Raw genomic sequence first — 20,805 nt, 5'->3', positions numbered from 1 at the left:
AACAAGCATTAGCCTTGACTGTCCCAGGCCAGTTGTGCTGTATGGCCTTCCTATCTGAAGAAAAGTGGAAGTCTCAATATGACAGAGACCTCTGAGGGTCCCTATGCAGGAAAAAGGGCAGTGACGGTATTGCATTAGTCAAGAGTGGGCTGGTGGTAGCCTCTAGGACTCCTACTCCACAGAGAGCTGAGTAATTGCAAAGTCATGGAGCCTGGGCCTGGGGTCCCAATGCAAGGGGGTACTCTCCTCAGACTCCTGACTTTCTTCTCTTCCTAAAGTTGTCCTACAGGGTGACCCAAAACCCACTTATGCAGCAGTATTTATGATCTCCATCTCTCTGCGTCTATGTCTGTCTCTCTGTCACATGCACTTTTTAACAATAACACAATGAAGTACAGACTGGACCTTGAAGTTTCCGTGTCAACTAATGATATGGGCAAGGAGATGGCTGGGGAATTCTTAACCAGCTAAGAAAATGACAGCTCACTATATGGGCCACACTCCTGAGACCTCTGGCTAGGAATGCCTGGCCCCATTTTGCATATTTCCTTTTGATTCTAAGCATTTCGAATGCTCAGATAGGGATAAAACAGTAATACTATTATTCACACCATAACAGATGCTAAGAATAATGGCTATCATGCATTAAATGCCTTTCTGGACAAGCACCATACTAGGCATTTATACTTATAACACTCTCCAATGCTTACAATCCTTTAAAGAAGACATATTTATCTCTTTCTTACAGATGAGAATACTGAGGCTCAGAAAGGTTGACTGTTTTGCTCAAGGTCACACAGCTGGCCTCAGTGTTGGTGTTGACTTCCCCCAGAACCTGCCAAAAGGTGATAAATCCTAAGCCATATCTTTGCCTTAAAAATAAAATTTGTGTCTTAAGCAGTCTTTCAAATCACTATTACTAATGGTCAAAGTTTACTAATGGCTAGTAAATAGGATTATGTCACTCTCTCTCTCTCCAAACACTGGGGTACAAGGTGGCAAAAATGAGTGTACCCCAAAGACAAAAGTATTTGAATTCTGCCATGACATGAGTGGGCTGGGCTCTTACAAATGTCCCATTTAGTCACCAAGACACTGCTGGCTACTTGATAAATGTAAAAATAAGAAATATAGCATAGGAAACAATATTTGGGGCACATTTAGATTGGGATAATAGGAGAATCGTGTCCACTGCATGTTTCGGCACATTTTCAAGATTCAAGCACCCTGCTCAGACCCTCTGCTGACACACTGTACCTGAGGGCTGGCCAAGTGTTTGGGTCACAACCTCTGAGCCCCTAAAAGGAACACATCCCCAAGCATCAGCAGCTGGAAAGAGCCTGTGCCTATGAGAAGAACCTGGGTGAGAATTCTTAGCAGGATTTCCTGTTTCCTCTCCCTTTTTCTCTCTGAACTGGGGCTTCTACAGGTTGAATGTTTATGGCCGATGCTTTCTACCCAAAGTGCTCCCACCATTTAGAAATGGACGCAGTGGCTTGAAAGACCAGGGACGATAAACATAAGGCCGAAATGACTGATCCCTGGAGTGAGTCAACGTGGATGTTCCATCCTTCCGTTCTGAGCACAAAGGGTGCTTAAAACTTTAATGAATTGAACTCTATGAGTAAGGGATGTTAATCATTTTAATTACCCAGCAGCTTGAAATCAGATATAACAGTCCAATAATGTATCTTTAAATGAATACAACCCTGCCCTATAAAAAAATCCCTTCCAAACCCATTCTAATAATTTCTATTTATCTCTTCTGACGTTAACTGTTATCCAGCCCAGCCGGCCAACAGACAGCCTTCCCCTTGCATTTGGTTTAAACGCAACGCCGTCTAGTTTTTCAATATCATTAGCGTCCCCCTGGTGGGCAGAGAGCAAGGCGGTGGCACTGGTCACACTTCACTGCTTTATCTCAGATGACAAAGAGGGATGATGCGTTTCAATCCGGGCCAGCCCGGCCAGGGGAAGGTGGCCGCAGAGATCTCCCCCTGCTGCCAAGAAACACCGAAGGGCCCCTCCATGTGACTTGCTAACAGCATGAAGGGGCAGACAAATAGATTTTCCTCTATATTTATAACCAGCATCATTCTTCCTTCCAGGGCGTTCAGTGCAGGTAGCTGTTTTATATGAAATGAACAATCTTTATAGACGTACCAGAGCCATAACAAGCCTGATTTTCAGCGAAGCTGAGGTATATAACTCTTACCGAATTGTCAGGCTACTTGCTCAACAAATCAAGCCTAACTTATGATGTTTGCAGTGTAATTTTTATTCCTGTTTGACTAGCCAACTACCCGGTGGTAATAGGATGTTAGGAAAGGGCAGTGGCGATGTTTGTGCATGCTGTGATTGATAGACCAGCTCGGCATTTTTCATTTATATCTCCCGATTCCAAATCAGTTAAGTTTAGGAAAAATGAAACAAAGTGGCAAGAAAAATGTTTGCAGATTGCAGACCGGCGCTCCCGCAGATCTGAGTTCAGCCCACATCTGCGGGGACCGTCTGGAAACATTAAGATATCTAAATGGAAATCAATACTATATGTGCCAGGCATTTACTACCAGGAACAAGCATCAAGAGACTTGAGCTAATCAGACTTCCAGCCTGTGCCTCCGCCATAGACTCAACCCCAGGGGTGTCCTAATTGCCCAGACTAATCATAGAAGAGTTAAATTTATAACCGAGAAAGACATCTTGTTTTTCTTACCAGTCATCATTTAGGAGCGGGAAGGTTCACCTGTGAGGTGGGTGCCAGATGTACGGTGGGAGCCCCCATGCACGGGGAAGATGGCTCCTCACCTGTCAGAGGAGAGGGAAGATGGATTTACCGTCAGCCGTAAAACCAGTCAGCATCACTTAAGCTCAGGGTGGGAGAGAACTGCACCAGCTCACACACGAGCTGCAGGTTTTCTCACATACAGCCTCTCCACTTAACCCCGTGTTCTGGAACGTGAAAAGAGAGGTTCGAGCAACCGCAAGCCCCCTGCACGCTTTGATCCCCAGTCTGTGTTTTTTGTTTTTTTGTTTTACTCTAAGAAAATAGCACAGGAAAGCAAATACCATCAGCGATGTTAAAAATACACGTCTCTGTTTTCCCCCGAGTCCCACTCTCGGCTTTTGTCCCTTGCAACCTCCGGAGGAGCTAATAGCACTTGGCGACGTGTATCTCCCTAATATACTGTACAAACAAGTCACCGAGATTATTCACACTCCAACAAACTACCAAGTCACACAATAGCTATTGGATGAGCCCGCACTATACTGCTGAAAAACCATAATGTAACAGGGGACTGGATTCCTAATATTTGCATTCTAGATGCCAACTGTGAGCATATTTTGTACTATTTTCAACAAATTACACCAAAATATGCAAAATGTTTATAAGGCTCCATCTTCTATTTTTGGCTCCGGTATATTTGCAACTTAATAGTCCTTCAGAGATTTGTTTGTCTCCTCAGGAAAAAATAGGAAAGTGGAAAATGAAAAAAAAAAAAAAAGAGAGGGAGAAAGAGAAGCAAAAAGAAATGAAGATGCGTTGTTTGTGCAACAAGTCAAGTTCTGCAAGTTTTTTGTTTAAGAGCAGAGCTAGCTGTCCCACAGGACCTTCTTCAACAAGAAATTTAATAATATTATTTGGAGTCTTTGTGCCGTGGATTTCAGATGTATTTTTAATGCATGGGTCTTAAAACAAAACAACAGTTGCCAAATGCTGTATTCTCTTCTCACCAGTGTAAATGGTTTCTTAGACAGCACAATTCTGGGAGCATCATAAGGTTACGATCAGTGAAAGCTTGTGCCTTGCATCCTGTGGCCTCTCAAGGCTGTTTCACCCTCACCAGGGAAGGTTTGTCAGGTCTCTTCCTGGAAAAGATGTCTCTGGTCTTTGCAATGTGAACACTGACAGCCTCTTGCCTTCTCTGCCATGGTCACTGATTCCACGCTCGTACAACTGGGCACAAGGACATACTTTTCTTGTCTCCAGCCCTGACCACCCTATGTCTGTGTAGCATTAAGCTGACGTGCCAGAGCGGAAGCCAGGATGCAGGTGTTGAAAATAAATCTGGGTTGGGAAGGGCAATGGCTTCCAGCTGCTGGATTAGAAAACTAAGTCCAAAAGTTTTCAATTGAGCTTCTCTGTTGGGAAAGCTGTATAAAGTAGAAAGAGAGAAGGGGGAGGGAGGGAGAGAGAGAAAAAGGATGGGAGGGAGGGAGGAAGAAAATGAGGGAGGGATAAAGGGGAAAAAGGGGGAGGGTAGGATGGGGAAAGAAAGGATAGAAAGAAAAAAGGAAGGAAAGAAAGAAAGGAATATCTAATATTTCTAGGAATTGGGCCTCATGCCCTTGTTCTCTAGCTGGACCAACCTTTCCTAAGAAGACTGCAGCTTCGGCCAAATTCATTACTTAGCCAAAAATCATAAAGTCAGAGGAAGAGATATTTAAATGAATAAATCCACATTCTTTGCCAGCCTTCCCCTAATTAAATGGGAAAAAAAGTATTATATAATGTGTCCCAAGTCTTTGTACTCATAGGGGCTCTCAAAATGTGTTTGTAGATTGGATAAGTTGATGATACCTGGGAGAATGGGCGGGGAAGACCGTTCAGTTGTCCACAGACTCCAGAAGAAGTAAAGCAACATCCTTCAAAGGGAGAGACCGAGGAGGAAGTGATGTTCCAAACATGCCAGGCTGCAGGCTGGCTGGCCCACCCATCAGAATGCTGGGCTACTTGGCACTAAGGACTGGGTCAGAGGTCAGAGGCAGCCAGACCTTAATCTGCCTGGAGGACAAAAGCCAACAGCTCCCCATTCCTGAACAGAACGAGTCCAACTGTACTCATCAGCCAGAGGGAGCCAGTTAAGAGAGCAGGCCTGACGGGTCCAGGCCTAACTCAGGATGCCAAGACTTCTCCACCCTAAATCCCCTCTGTAGTCTTCCCCTGATTAACTCTGTGGCTGGGTTCCTCACACACAGGGGCCCTCGTGCAGGAGCCTGAGTGGTAGAGAAAGTTCCTGAGTCTCTGCAGAGGGAAGCCTGCTGGAGGAAGAGGAGCAACGCAGGGCCACCGGCACAGAAAATGTGATGGGGCTGGAGAGCCCCCGAGAACCAAGCAACAATAGAACTCCTGCTTACGGACGGTTCACCACATACCAGACACAAGTCTTATTGTTGTGCATGTGTGAACTCAGTTTAACCTTCACCATCACCCTGTGAAACAGGGTTCCACATTTATCCTGCAAGGGAGTGAAGTATAATAATTTGGCCAGAATCTCCGAGCTGAGAGCAGTTGGCAGGAAGTCCACGAACTACCTAGTGCTCTGTCACTGAAGAGGGTGTCTGGGCGTCCAGGGATGAAGATCATTACAAGGAAATAAGAGGACAGAGGGTGGACCTAAGATGCCAATCAGACCACCTGTATATTGTGTATAGAATAGTGATGATGATGATAAAATAAATTCATGCCCATCAACAAGCTTAAAAATGGGCGCCCGACCTGAGCAGTGCTTCATCAGTGAGTTGCATGCAGTGCGTGCCTGCCAAGTCGCTTCAGTTGTGTCCAGCCCTTTGTGACCCCACGGTCTTTAACCCACCAGGCTCCTCTGTCTATGGGATTCTCCAGGCAGTATACTGGAGTGGGTTGCCATGCCCTCCTCCAGGGGCTTTTCCCACCCAGGGGATTGAACCCAAGTCTCTTATGTCTCCTGCACTTGCAGGCAGGCTCTTTACCACCAGTGCCATCTGGGAAGACCGAGCTTCATGGAGAGGGAGGCTCAACTGCAAATACAAAGTGGTTATAAGTTAAACATTTGAGGGCGTTTAACAGTGTAATTCACTGGACTTCAGCCCCCAGTCGGACACTGGGGAAAGTCACTGCAGTCGGTGCAGCTTATTTTCTCCAATATTCAACAGCCCTGTGATCACGCTGTCATCTCACAGAAAAGCAGCAGGACAGGCACCACCAGAGCCTGCTGCCCGGCAGGCTGGCCCTCCTCATGGACCAGCTGTGCCCCTCGAGCACCGTCACCAGCCCCAGCCTAGGGGAACCGCCTCGGCCCCACTTCCCACAAGACTCAGGGAGTATTTGTCAAGTGGCCCCTCTCTTGTCTTTGGCTCCGGAGGGAAGGGGCAAAGGAGCAGGGGACAGAGAGGGAGGGCTGAGTCCAGAAGAGGACATGGCTTGTTGAATCCTAATAAATCAGAGCATCCCTGGGAGGTGGAAGCAACAGGGGACGGCAGGCTCGCCGAGCTGCACGCTGACCCAAGGCAGAGCTCGCAGAGAAATGATGTCCTGTTCGGCAGACTCCTGGAGAGATGGTCCGCGTTTCTTCTGACAAATTAGAAGTGCCCTGAATGCAACCATTCCTCAGAAAATAGGCCTCATGTAGCAACACGCAAGCTGCCATTATCCCACTGCATAAAAAGACCATTTAAGCGGGGCAGCCTTTAGAACACTGGCCCGCGGAAGGCAGCATTTCTGAAAAATTACCCCCTCGACTGCCACCTAAACCAGTCACTACCCAAGGGAGAAGCCTCATTTACAACCTAGAAGACCGAGCAGGCTTTCATCAGAGGAAAGGCCTTGTTTCTCTTTGGTTCCTGTGAGTTTCCTGCACCCCTGGAGTCCCCAGTCCATGATCTCACCCCACCTCTGATGCCAAGTCGGGAATTACAGCGTGGGTACCACCTGCTCCATTCCACCCTGTGTTATCTTGCCCTGTTAGGGCAGCCAGAGCCCTAACCATCCTCACTGAATATCAGACCGAATACGAAGCGGATCCAGTGACAACCATGCTCCAAACCTGCAACAATCCATCGGCACAAGGAGATCGTGTTTGAAAACTTTCCATGCAAAGATTACAACCTGTCATTCTGTTCTCCAGAGACGCACTACCTTTTGCAAAACTATCTCTAATGAGATCTACAAATCTATGTTGAAGACAGCTGACTTTATTGTGTTTGTAAAGAGGAAAATGTTTTAAATAGGTTACGGCTCCCGGGACTGATAGCCCCACCGTGAGGGTAAGGTCATTTTGGAAATGTTAATAAAAGTTTTCATAAAATATGACGGCACTCAAAGAGTAATGTTTGGATGTAAAAATAACTATAAAAGTATCATGTCTACCAGGGTACACACGCAGTTTTTCTGTGTCAAGATATTTGCCCAATTCCTCATTTAATAGAGGTCACAGCTTTTCCAGCGGTTTTGACAGCCATGCTGGGATTCGACCCTTATTCGTCAGGGCTGCAACAGCCTTTCCCAGGCCTCGCCTGTCATATTAGAAATCGCCTTGTGAAGCAAAGTCTTGCTTTCAGTCTAGCCCTGACCAGTAGGCTAACAGGTTAGCTCTCAACCTGGGGTTGACTCACGCCGCAGTGGGCAGGGTCCCCTCACACACTGGAAGAGAGAGAGATGAATGAGGAAGGGAACTCTGTGGGCTCAGCCAGAGAGTTCCTGGGCTAGTCCACGGGGAATATGCCAAATGGGAAGTATTCAGGTATTTCCTATTCAATGATTCCTTGATTGCTGTGTTTTTTAAAATTTTTATTCGGGTATAGTTGATTTACAATGTTGCATTAGTTTCAGATATACAGGAAAGTGATTCAGATATACATATATCTATCCTTTTTCAGATTCTTTTCCCATATAGGTTATTACAGAATATCGAGCAGAGTTCCCTGTGTTATACAGTAGGTCCTTGTGTGTGTGTGTGTGTGTGTGTGTTCAGTCACTCAGTCATGTCTGACTCTTTGTGACCCCATGGACTGTAGCCCACCAGGCTCCTCTGTCCACAGAATTTTTCAGGCAAGAATACTGGAGTGGGTTGCCATTTCCTACTCCAAGGTCCTTGTTCGTTATCTATTTTATATGTAGCAGTGTATATATGTGAATCCGGATCTCTTAATTTGTCACTTCCCCCCACATTTCCCCTTTGGTAACCATAAGTTTGATTTCACGATCTATGAGTCTGCTTCTGTTTTATTAAAAAAAATTCATATAATCAATAGCATATGATATTTGTCTTTCTCTGACTTACTTCACTTAGTATGATAATCTCTTAAGTCCACCCATGTTGCTGCAAATGGCATTATTTTGTACTTTTTATTGCTGAGTGATATTCCACATCTTCTTTATCCATTCCTCTGTCAACGGACATTTAGGTTGCTTCCATGACTTGGCTGTTCTGAATAGTGCTGCAATGAACATTGGGGTGCATGGATCTTTCTGAATTATGGTTTTCTCTGGATATATGCCCAGGAGTGGAATTGTTGTTAACCAGCCCAAAAGTAATGTCCCAGAAGAATTTTCTAAGTAATAGGGTAACTAATGAGACCAATTTATCCTATTTGTTTGCCAGATCCCATTGGCTTAAATCAACTTTGATGACTCTATTAGGGCACTTGGAACAGGTGGGGTCCTCAGGGCTGCAAGTTTGAGAACCAAACTTCCTGCAGAGGCTCAGTGAAGAAGGTAAGGGACAACTAAAAGTACTGGGATCTGGGATCGTAGACTAGGACAAGGAGCAGAAAGCACCAGGGTCTGACCCGCACGATATATCAGCTACATCACCTTCTCAGTACTCCAGAATTTCAGGTAGAAATACCTATAGCACATCACTGTCATGGACTGCAGGGGGCGTACTCCAACCCTCTTCAGCCTCTCCCTACCCTTCTGCATGGCCATGGAATGTTCATCCGGGACCCTGGAGATCTGCTTACCTGCCCTTCCAGATATATAGTTTGATATCAACTGCAGACCCTCAGCTCTTTAGGACTTGGTCCTCCCCAAAGCGTGGCTCTAACCAAGCAAAACCTTTTGCTGTGAGTTCTAGAACCTGTTTTGAAGCTTTAGAAAGCATTACTTTTTTGTCCTTTGGTTTTGTGCTGGCAAGTTCTCTAGAAACAGGTGGTAGGATTCCTGAGCTTGAGGGAGGGCTGGCAGGGGCCAGGGGTAAATTAAGGAAAGCTGGAAATAAATTTGGTTAAAGTCTCAGAATTTCACCCCACAATTCTCCGTCACTCTGGATGGGAGACCACTGGCTCCATTCACAACCTGATTCAACTCCTCTTCCCCAGAGTGGGTTTCATCTGATTATCTGAAGGAGAACAGCCCCATCCGTCTCTAGCCTTCCCTTTGCTCTGCTGTATTTTTCATCTTAACATCTGTTTCTCTGAGATATTACAGCATGGACTTGTTTGTTTCTTATTTTTTGCCCCACCCCCGGCATTGGAATGGCAGCTCAATGAGAGGACTTCGGTCATCTGCTGCAGGTTCTCAGTGTGTACATGCAAGCTCAGTTGCTCAGTCGAGTCCAACTCCTTGAGACTCCATGAACTACAGCCCACCAGGCTTCTCTGTCGATGGAATTCTCCAGGCAAGAATACTCAAGTGGGTTTCCATTCCCACCTCCAGGGAATCTTCTCAACCCAGGGATCAAACCCACATCTCTTGTGTCTCCTGCTTTGGCAGGCAGATTCTTTACCACTGTGCCACTTGGGAAGCCCATACCTGGAACAATACCTGGAACAACCACATAGCAGTTGTCCTATTAATACCTGTGACTCAGTAAGTGAATGAACGGACCTTGTGAACAGGAAACTGTCAACTCGAAGGCTCTCACAAGGCAAAGAGGTTACTCAAAGCTGCTTGTCACCAAAGGACGCCTCCTGCAATCCTGGGTCCAGTGGAAAGGATCCAAAACTCAGAACTTACTTGCAAACACAGTCTTGTCTGTGACATGGCCATGTGTAGCCAATCCAACATCCTGCAGAGGCGGCTTTTTGCTGTGTTCAGTCTATCAAATGCCAGAGTCAAGCCTGATTTGAAAAACAAACCAGTCTAAAGAGATGTTGAAGGGAATAGGGAACGGAGCGAAAACCCCAGAGCAGCAGTGAGCTCACTTTGACCGGATGTTTAATCAGAAGCTGAGTGCACTCTATCAGGGATGCTTCAGAAGGAATTCCAAAACGAGTGGGAGCTCAGAGATTAGAATCTAAGATTACTCATGACTTTCCAATGTCACGGTCTGTGGCAGACAGAATAATGGCCTCCAAAAATGTCCACAGCAGAAGCCCAGAACCTGTGAAGATACTACCTTACATGGTAAAAAGGACTTTGCAGTTAAGGATAAGGATATGCATCCTGGAGATGGAGAATTATCCTAGATTATCCAGGTGTGCCCAAACTAACCACTTGATTTCCTGGGGGTGGGGGGAAGAGCAAATATTCTTCCCTGGCTTTGATGAGAGAAAGACATGAAGACCAAAGAAATATCAGAGAGGTGCAACTCTGCTGTCCTTGAAGATGAGGGCCATGAGGGAAGGCATGAGTGCAGACTCGAGAAATGGGAAAAATGTGAGTAAGTGAATTTTTTCCTAAAACCTCCAGAAGGAATGCCTGGACTCCAGTCCAGTGAGAACTGTGTTAGACTTTTGACCAATGGAACTGCAAGATAATAAATTTATGTTATGTAAGCCACCGAGTTTGGGGTAATTTGGTACAGCAGCAATAAAAAATTAATACATAGTCTATTATTGATTGAACAAATAAAAGCAAAATGGTTGATCAGAAAGTCCTGAATTCTAAGGTTACTCCCCTATTGACCTCCAGCATAAAATACATAGTTCCACCAAAGTGGGTCCCTACTCTAAGCTAAGCAAAGAAGCAAGATACCTGAAAGAACAATTCAAGTTTAGAAGGGACATTCTGACCCAAGAGATTTCAGGAATTAGTCCATTTAATTTCTAGAAGGTATTTTCTATCGTTCTTAAATTACAACTTTCAGAACCATCAGGTTAACCATTTTTCTCCTGTTTAGATTGGAGAGGTGTGAGTGGCTCCTTTGATTTTCAGATGGTAAAGAATCCTCCTGCAATGCAGGAGACACAGTTTCGATCTCTGGGTCGGAGATCCAGATTGCCCTGGAGAAGGGAATGGCTACCCATTTTAGGATTCTTGCCTGGAGAATTCCATGGACAGTGGAGCCTGGCAGGCTACAGTGGGCTACAGTCCATGGGGTCACACAACTGAGCAACTTTCACTTTCTGATTTCACAGCTCACACAATCACACATGCCATTAGAACCAGAAATTGGAAGCATCATATCCAACGGACTCAGCTGGAGAAAGAAGCTCATTAGTTCCTCTGCAGGAAGTGATCCTAGTATTTCTTGTCTCAGGATAAGGGCTTACTTCAAGAGAAGACAATATTAGAAAAATCAGCCAATTTCCAGGCCACAGTTGTCTGTGAGATGTATTCTTATCTCAACTCCCACCCAAGAGGCTTCAACCTGTCCATTTTGGAACCACAGCTAATACTCAAATATGTTAAATTGAAAAAGGAATAACTTACTTACCCTGTGATTCATTCTAATCGAATACCATCAATTAGATGGTGCTCAGTCCCTTCAGTCGTGTCTGACTCTTTGAGACCCCATGAACTGTAGCCCTCCAGGCTCCTCTGTCCATGGGATTCTCCAGGCAGGAATACTAGAGTGGGTTGCCATGCCCTCCTCCAGGGGATCTTTCCGACCCAGGGATTGAAAACTGTTATTTCCTGTGTTCCCTGCATTACAGGTGAATTCCTTACCACTGAGCCACTGTGGAAGCCCATGTCCTTATTCTATTTAATACCATTCATAGGCACCATACACTGGGAAATGCTAGGCTACTTCATCAAACTCTGCAGCCTCCCCAAACCGAGACACAAATCAGATTCAGCTCTCCCCTCCTCCTCGTCCATATCTCCAACTTCTGCGTATGTTCACCCTCCCTACTTCCAAGCAAAGTGACCTGGCATGTGGGAGACAGGTAAAAAATAACATCTTGACCCAGGTCCACTTGACAAATTTCCAAGTGCCCAAAACATACAAGTGAAACGGACGTCTTTGGTACTTGGTAAATCTCTAAATTGGTTCCTGGAGCCTTCGAGTGAGAACTATCACAGTGCTAAAGACCAAATGGAAGTCCTTAAAACTGATCCTGCATCAGTCAACAGAGCTGATATGTCTATGATAAAAGGGCAGTGGCCTCTGTCATATCTCATTTAATTCACCAGACTGAATGCCACAAGTCAGACAGATCCTGAAGGATAACAATGGCCAATCTTGGTACGGACATGCACTCCAGAGGGTAGGAGATAGACCCTAGGAAAATTCAGAGATGCATGGGGCTTCCCAGGTAGCTCAGTGGTAAAAAATCTGCCTGCAATGCAGGAGACCCAGGTTCTATCCCTGGGTCAGGAAGATGCCCTGGAGAAGGAAATGGCAGGCCACTCCAATATTCTTGCCTGGAAAATTCCATGGGCAGAGGAGCCTGCTGGACTACAGTCCATGAGGTTGCAAAGAGTCAGACATGACTGACTGACTGAGTACACAGACACACACCAAACCAATGAAGATTTTAAGAGTCCAGTGACCAAAGGCACACCAGAACATCCCATCCAAATTAAAGGATAGATTACTGCAGCTCACATTTCTTGCAAATAAAAAGAAAACGCTCTGTCAGTTTACCCCCATCCCAGTGTTCTAGTATGACTGAGTGACTAACACTTTCACTTTCAGGATTCTAGCAGCAGTTATTCCACGTTTCAGAATATTACTCCAATCCATTTGCTGAGAAACAAGACAGTCTTCCAACTCTGAGAGGGGTGCAGATCAGGAAAGGGCTCTGCAGTAAGTTCAGGATTCATGACCTGGTAGACAGAGCATTCTTAGAGATAGATGAGGTGGGGAGAGACTATGCAGAGTTTAAGCAGTAAGGAATTACACACCACATGAAAACCACCACTACCAACAAAAATGACAACTCATGGGATACTCCTGGGCCCTGGTAGAGACAAAGTGCTTGCCTATAAAGGATCAAATGATCATGCAGTCAGAGCTACCCATCGTAAATTGGGTTTTGTTAGACCCAATCATAAGATCAGGAGCCCAGTCATAAGATCAGGAGCAATACACTGTAAGATGGAAGAATCTCATGCAAGATAGACCTAAGAAGAGCCAGAAGGCCCAGGTAAGCTGTGTGAGTTGGTAGTCCAGAACCTGTGTCATCCACCAGTATTGCACCAGTACCTTTCCCTCAGCTAACACTTGTAGCACCATAGGTGCGCTTATGACCAGCTGATAGAGAAGGACAAAGGTTGAGCTCAGTTCTCAGAGCATTATTTGAAAATAAACTTCAAAGAGACCACCACTGGACACTTCTTCGGTGGTCCAGTGGTTAAGACTCTGCACTTCCAATGCAAGGAGCATGGGTTTGATCTCTGGTCAGGGAACTAAGATCCTACATACTGCACAGTGCAGACAAAAAAAAGAGAGAGAGAGATGACCACTGCACTAGGACCCCATGTAGGGATACCCGTGAAAGACAACAAGGAGGGAAAAATCTTCCCAATAGCCTGGCCTTCAGGCAGTAAACCTGAAAATTGTATGGAAATTCTCTGTAAGGAAAAAGAAGTGGCTCAGTGGTAAAGAATCTGCCTGCCAATTCAGGAGACCTGAGTTCAATCCCTGGCCTGGGAAGATTCCCTGGAGAAGGAAATGGCCACCCACTCCAGTATTCTTGCCTGGAGAATCCCATGGACAGAGGAGCCTGGTGGGCTACAGTCCATGGTGTTGCAAAAAAGAGTCGGACATGATTTATCAACTAAACAACAGCTTAAGAATATGTATCAAATACTGGGCAGTGGAAATAGCTTGGCTAGTTTTTCAAGAGCCTGGAAGGAGAATAATTGGAATACTAGAGACAGAATTCTGGGAAAGAAGCATATAGACAAATCTACTGGAGGACACAAAGTATGGCGATCTTTGTATTATGTGACAATGTCCACCAGGAAACACGGAAGAAACACTAAACAAGTAGAACGAATGATTCAGCCACATAATCAGCAGATTCTGTCATTGGCTGGGACAGTGGCCTCATGGATGGAGTTAGAGACATGGTAGCACAAAGATTATGCATGGATCCAATATCTTGGGATCCTATCTCTCTAAGACATTAATCTAGCTGCTATGACTGCCAAATGTCCAACATGCCAGCAACAGAGACCAGTGTTGAGCCCCTAGCATGACTTCATATCCCAAGAAGACTAGTCACCCACTTGGGGACAACTTGATTACATTGAACCCCCTCTACCTTGGAAAAGGTAATGATTCTACTCAAAAGGAATTGACGCAGATTCTTGACATGAGTTTGCCTTTCCTGCCTGAGTTTGATTTTAGCTAGCACTACTATCCAAGGGTTTACACGCAAACTGGATTTCACATAAGGGACCCACTTTATAACACAGCAGGCGTGACAGTGAGAGTGTGACCATGAAGTTCCCTCTTTTTATCACTCCCCACACCACCTAGGAAGCTTCCAGCTTGATAGAGCAATAGAATGATCCTTTGAAGATACAGTCCAGACACCAACTTACAGATGATATTCTGAAAAATCAGGATTTCTTCTTCAGGATTCAGCATACATTCCAAAGCAATGAAAATTACATGATTGCTCCCCCAGTGAGTGGATGACATAGGCTCAGAAACCAGATGTGGAAGTAGGGATGACCACACTTAGCATCCTTCCCAGGGATCCATTTGAGGAGTTTGTGCTGGCTGTTCTTATGGATCCGTAAGAGTTCCCAGACCAGGAACTCTTCTACCAGGAGACTTGACAAGAGTCCCATTACATTTTTAGCTACAGCTATCACCTATTCATCTAAGGTTACTATGACAAAAAGTCTAGCATAAAAATAAAGGAGGAGATAGAGCTGTTGTTATACAGTGGAGGCAGCCAGCTGATTTACTGACACATCTCCTGTCACTAGTGCGCTAACTTTGAAAACATGGATGAATGCAGCAGCCATGGCTAGAAAAGGGCATGATGACCAGAGGGCCATTCCTTTTAGAGATGAGGATATGCCCTTGCACCAGCTGAGTCACTCAGACCAAGAGAAATGCTAAGCAAGGATAAGAATAGTGGCTAGTAGATGACAGAGATGATGAGTGACAGATGTGCCCGAAGACCAGCTTCAGTGGTGGGGACTATAGTTTGTACCATTAACTCTTCTCTTACATCCCTCCTGGAAAGAAGACCAACCAGGACCCTGTAAGAGCTGTTCACAAAGCTTATTATATGAAACAAGTAGATCTACGCTGTGAGAGGGCTGGAGTGCCCTGGGCTATTTGCACTACTCACCCCAGCTCCCAGGGCTTCCTAGGTGGCGCTAGTGGTAAAGAATCTGCCTGCCAATGCAGGAGATGCAAGTGACACGGGTTCAATCCTTGGGTTGGGAAGATCCCCTGGAGGAGGGCTTGGCAACCGACTCCAGTATCCTTGCCTGGAGAATCCCATGGACAGACCAGACTGGCGGGCTACAGTCCATGGGGTTGCACAGAGTCGGACACGACTGAGCGACTGAGCACCACACATCACCACCGAACTGTCCTCAGCTGGAAAGAGGAGCCTCATCCAAGATCATACTACCTCCTCAGGGAAAGCCCAATCCAATGACTGGTTAAGGAGATGGAGGGGAGGGGCAGAAGGCTCCAACCACTTGCCTCAACGTGCGATATTTCTGCAGAGCCACCCCAGCTCCAGAAAGCTCCATAGCATTTGCTGAGGCCTCTGATACAACTTCACACAGTTCAACTTCTTTTCCTGCCAAATCTTGAGCTCCTTACTCTTTTTGGGTGCTACCCCTAAGAGCATCCCCCCAGTGTTCATTCTGCATACAAATCTGCTTGAGAATCTGTTTCCCAGGAAACTTGGCTTATGACAAATGCTTCTTTAAAAGACAGATCTGGGGACTTCCCTGGTGGTCTAGTGGTTAAGAATCTGCCTGTGAATGCAGGGGGCATGGGTTCCATCTCTGGTCCAGAAAGATTCCACTTGCCAAGGGGCAACTAGGCCAGTGCACCACAACTATTGAGCCAGGGTGCAACAACTGCAGAAGCCCACATGCCCTAGAGTTCATGCTCCACAAGAGAAGCCACTGCAATGAGAAGCCCATGCACTGCAACTAGAGAAAGCTTGTGCGCAGCAACAAAGACCCAGCACAGTTATAAATAAATAAGTAAATAAAAGATACATCTGTTTGTGTCACCACATGTACACGCACATGCCTAAAGTTTTCTTCCTTCCTGTTCCTCTGAAGACAAAGACCAAATGTCTTACCCTGGCCAATGAGATCCTGTTTGACCTGGCACCTGTCAATCCATTTCTGCAGCTCCTCTGCATACGCGTCTCCCTTTCTCTCTCTCTCTTCCAGCCTCGCTGATCTTCCTTGCATTCCTTAGGTATGACATGTGACTTTTCTTGCCCCAGAGCCTTTGCACATGCTGATTCCTCTACACAGAAAGGTCTTCTGTTCTATTCCGCCTTCAGCCTCCACACCAATGTCTTCTTCAAAGAAGCCCTTGATCTTCCCCAAACTCAGATTGTTCTGTTGTGCATGATCGTCACACTATGCATCCTTTCTTTTTAACACTTCAGAGTTCAAGTGATCTCTATTTGTGTTATTACTTAATTAATGTTCATTTGGCTCACCATGACAGCTATAGCACCTACCCCAACGCCTAACTTGTAGCTGACAAAAGATATTTGTTAAATTAAGATTTAAATAATTCCTCCTTGAACTAGATTCAAAGCCTTCCATTAAAAAATAGTCTTTTTCCCTGTAGTGTGTTTTTTGTGGATATTTTCCTTTTCCAGTGACTTACGAGGTAGTCACAGAACCTACTACACAGAAGGCACTCCCTACACAATACCTGCATTTACATCTTAGGTTGTTACTGCGTGTGAATTAGTTTTTGTTTTGCTTTTTTTCCTGGTAGACTGTGAGCTCCTTGAGAGAAAGAGTTCCCTCTTGTCTCAACTTCAAGCAAAGAGCTTGACGAATGTTTATTGAATTAAATCCTCAGGAAGTGTGAATGTAAACATCTGGCTATTTTGAAATGTGGAGATGCTTCGGTTTTTATTTCTTCCAGACAGTTTGTGTCACACAGACTCACGCACTGCTAACATAGGGTGTGAGAGGTCAGAGACTGCTGATCAGTTCATTTTTACTCGCCTTGTTTCCATGCTTAGAAAGCCAAAGTCTGAAGGAAACGTGCCCCTGGGGTTCACCACTCAGCAAATTAAAAGTTTCAGAAAGGTCTCAGGTCCTACGGACACTGTCATGTGCCCTGGATCAGAGCTGACAGACCCCAAATGCTTCCTGGGCTGAGCTGAATGGGTGAGGGAGTGTCCCTGGTGTGTTAGCCCAGACACCAACCTGTAGGATATGGGTTCAATGTTGCTGGACATTCAGATTTTTTAAAAGAATCCAAGCCTGGATTTGTACCAAACCTTCCCAGTCCTATATAGCTGTCTTCAGTTAAGAAAGAAAGCAAGAAAAAGAAAATAATACTTTTTTTCAAAGGCATTGGGATATTCAAACAAATAATGCCCACTCAAGAGCCAAATTCATGGGCTTTATTGGCTTTAGGTTGGAAATAAGCTAGTAAAGCCTCTTCAAACTCACCGGAAAAGCCAGCAGGGCCCCAGGCATGCCTGTGACTCAGTTTCCCCATCTCTCAAATGTGTCCATTAGGCCAGATGTTCTAATTCGCCTACCCCAGGTGTCCTTCTGAACCCTGCTGTTTACCCTGCAATTCTCTCATCCCCAAACCATTTTCAGTTACAATTTGAAGCCAGCAACCAGAATGGTATTTTGGGCAGAATTTCAATTTCTTTAGAGGGCTAATTACAAAAGACTGGGGGCAAAACAGACACCAGGCTCTCTTTCACCTCTCGTTACATTTATTTCATTTTATTACTAATTCTTTGTTCATATAATTCTCGCCTTGGGATTTGTGTGTCTGTCTAGTTGCCCCAAGCCAGGGAACCCGCCTGAACTCCAGAACCCTTGATGGCTTCCCAGGTGGCGCTAGTGGTAAAGAATCCACCTGCCAATGCAGGAAAGGCAAGAGGCAAGAGACAAGAGACGTGGGTTCGATCCCTGGGTCAGGAAGACTCCCTGGAGGAGGACACGCAACCCACTCCAGTATTCTTGTCTGGAGAGTCCCATGGGCAGAGGAACCTCATGGGCTACAATCCATGGAGTCGCAAAGAGTTGGACATGACTGAAGCGACTTAGCACGCATGCAAGGTGACAGTCATTACCTTCAGAACAGCTTCCTGAGTAGAGTGCTTCTCTAATAGCATCCTGTCCGAGGTTGTGGCTGCAGAAGGGGAGATTGGGGAGGTGCTCCTGCAAGCACAGAAGCCCCTGATTCCATGCGGGAACCAGAAACACTGTAAAGGGGAGGTGGCTATTAAAAGCCCCGCAGGAAGAGCTAGGGGAATATAAGACTGTTGCCAGAGTGGTCCTACATCTGTTCTGGTTTGGAAGCTGCAGTTTGCATTTGGAAGTGTCCAGCCCCTTCCACAGATCTTAACAAGGCCTCCTCCCACCCAGCACACAGGGACACACCAGCCCCAGCCACCTCCGTTTGGTAGCCAGCAAAGCCCAGCCCCAGGTTAAGGATGCTCATTTCCAGTTACTTTACACAGATTCAAGAAACAGGTCCCAAAAGAAGCCAAGGTGGAAAGCTACAGGAAATGTGCACACATTCACCATGAAATACCCACCCAAAGGACAAACTTGGTAATCCCACCAATGATGTTCCAAACCCGTGATGGCTCACAGCCGACAAATACCCGCAGACCTCAATCCATTTTTATTGTATTCAGGCTGCAGTGTTGTATTTCCTGCCTCCCCTTAGCACCACACATACAGTGTACTTGAAAACAAAAATCTATAATATTGATCCCGCAATGTCACCACAATTATTCTTTTGAAACAGCCATTGAAAACAAATTACATCTGCACTGCCTTTTCATCCGCCCGCTGTGAGTGAGCAATGCTCACCGTGGCCTCCAGCACCCTGGCGTTAGCACTGTGTCACCGGCCGACAGGACAGCCTGGGGAAAGGCAGGTGGGGGAGGGGGTGGCCAGGAGGCTAGCAGGATCAAAGGGCCGTTTTAGGAGGGCACGGGGGTCTGCCTGGCTGGCGTCTGCCTCTGGGAGGGGCTTGGACCCAGCGTGGCTGTGATCTAGGTGAACCTAAGGAATACTAGGCTACAGATGGGGCTGCTGTTGCAACAGGGGAACTCCTCCCAGCTCAGTAAACCAAATGCTGTGTTGGACTGATGAAACTGACAAAGATTTAGCCACAGCTTCATTTTCGGGTACTCAGTTTAAAATCTAATGACAAATATTATTTGAAGTAACGTGTTCTTCACCTGATGGTGCATAATTCTATAGACCGATTGAAGCATCTCTAATAAAGCAGTGGTGTTTTAAGGCCAGAGACATGAGCAGAGTCCCAGCTCTCTCTCTTCAGCCCAAATTCCAACAGATACCAAGGTGACCTTCCGGAAGAAGGCTAGATGCCCTCTTTCCCAGTTAGCTGCATTCCAGAAGATCCAGAGGGAGCAGAGACCTCAAGGTCACTCACCATCCCATCACAGACCTCAGCTCTGATATATATGTGGGGTCCTGGCCCCCAGCAAGATCATGAGCCCCTCCATAATGCACCAATCAGCTGCCTTTAGGAGCATCCGATGTTGGGGGCCTGCCTGTTTGTTTCTGATTGTCATACTTGGAAAAATTCTCCCTGCACAGTAATTAAATTCCATGCCACCGAGCGGTGGACAAAGGGAAATTCTTTTGTTAAGGTTTGACCACACAAGTCACAGTGGTGGCTCTTGCAGGCGGGAAGTGATAACTTTGGAGCATTAAAAAAAAACCAATAGCCTTGTTGACATGGACATGGGAGCCTAACCCCTGAAGCCTCCTGGTATGACGCATTGATTTTCCTGTCCGTGTACAGTTCTAAAGCCATCCATTCTGCATGGTCAGGACTCGAAGGGCCAGAGAGAGGAAAAAAATCTGTTCTCTCTGCTCTACCTCCAGGCAAAGTTGAGGAATAAATTCTCCGTTTTTGAGAGATGATTTGTTCAAGCCATGTTTAACAGAATATGATTGCATGAAAAGGGAGGGAAATATTTTGTTTCCCTGAGTCCCAGAACCCACATCCACTGACCCTCGTGCAAAATCTTGGCATCACAGACATGGCTGAGAAGGGAGTGGAAAGCAGGGCGGGGGTGGAGGACCTCAAGAATTGGGGAGCTTATTTATTATTCTCCAAATAATATCACCGAGCTGGCCGAAAATTGCTCAAATAATCCTGTCAGTCCACCTGTCATTCCTCAGATCCCTCTGCCACGGTTATTTTGCAGAGGCCACTGTTTCTTCTTCTTGGAGGGCGCCTCGTGAAATTGCTATGCTTCTGCCCACTTTCTGATCCTCTTTTCTGCAGGTGAAAGAGGCCAGGCTGACTCTCTTTGGGGTCTGCCTGAGAGTCCTTCTCGGGTGGACACCTCACCCTGGCCCTGAGCCACTGTCCCTGAGCCACTGTCCCTGACTGTCAGGGGGCTGCTGACGGCCCCGCAGCACAGGGCTCCCCTGCCGGCCTCCCAGTACCTCCTCCCATGCCCCTAGGCATCCTGGGGTCTTCATTCAAAAATGCCACTAGGTCACCGAAATCCCTCCCCATTCTCGGCTGTGACAAGGAGCGACTCTGGGTGGTGGAGAGACCAGGCTTTGGGGAAATGTGTTGAGATACTGCAGGGGATTCCGTGTGCCGCTGGCCTCACACATTCAGTCCTTTTTGAGGATTTTGCTATTTTAGTTCCAAATAAAGAAAGCGTCGGTGCCAGTCAGGGGGTAGAGCTCGTCGAAGTGGAAGACTAGTGTCGGAGCTGCAAATT

The sequence above is a fragment of the Giraffa tippelskirchi genome, chromosome 7 (genome assembly GCF_054371585.1).
Source record: "Giraffa tippelskirchi isolate mGirTip1 chromosome 7, T2T-mGirTip1v1.2.pri, whole genome shotgun sequence".
In the NCBI taxonomy this organism is placed as follows: Eukaryota; Metazoa; Chordata; class Mammalia; order Artiodactyla; family Giraffidae; genus Giraffa; species Giraffa tippelskirchi.
Note: the sequence above shows the minus strand (reverse complement) of the source record.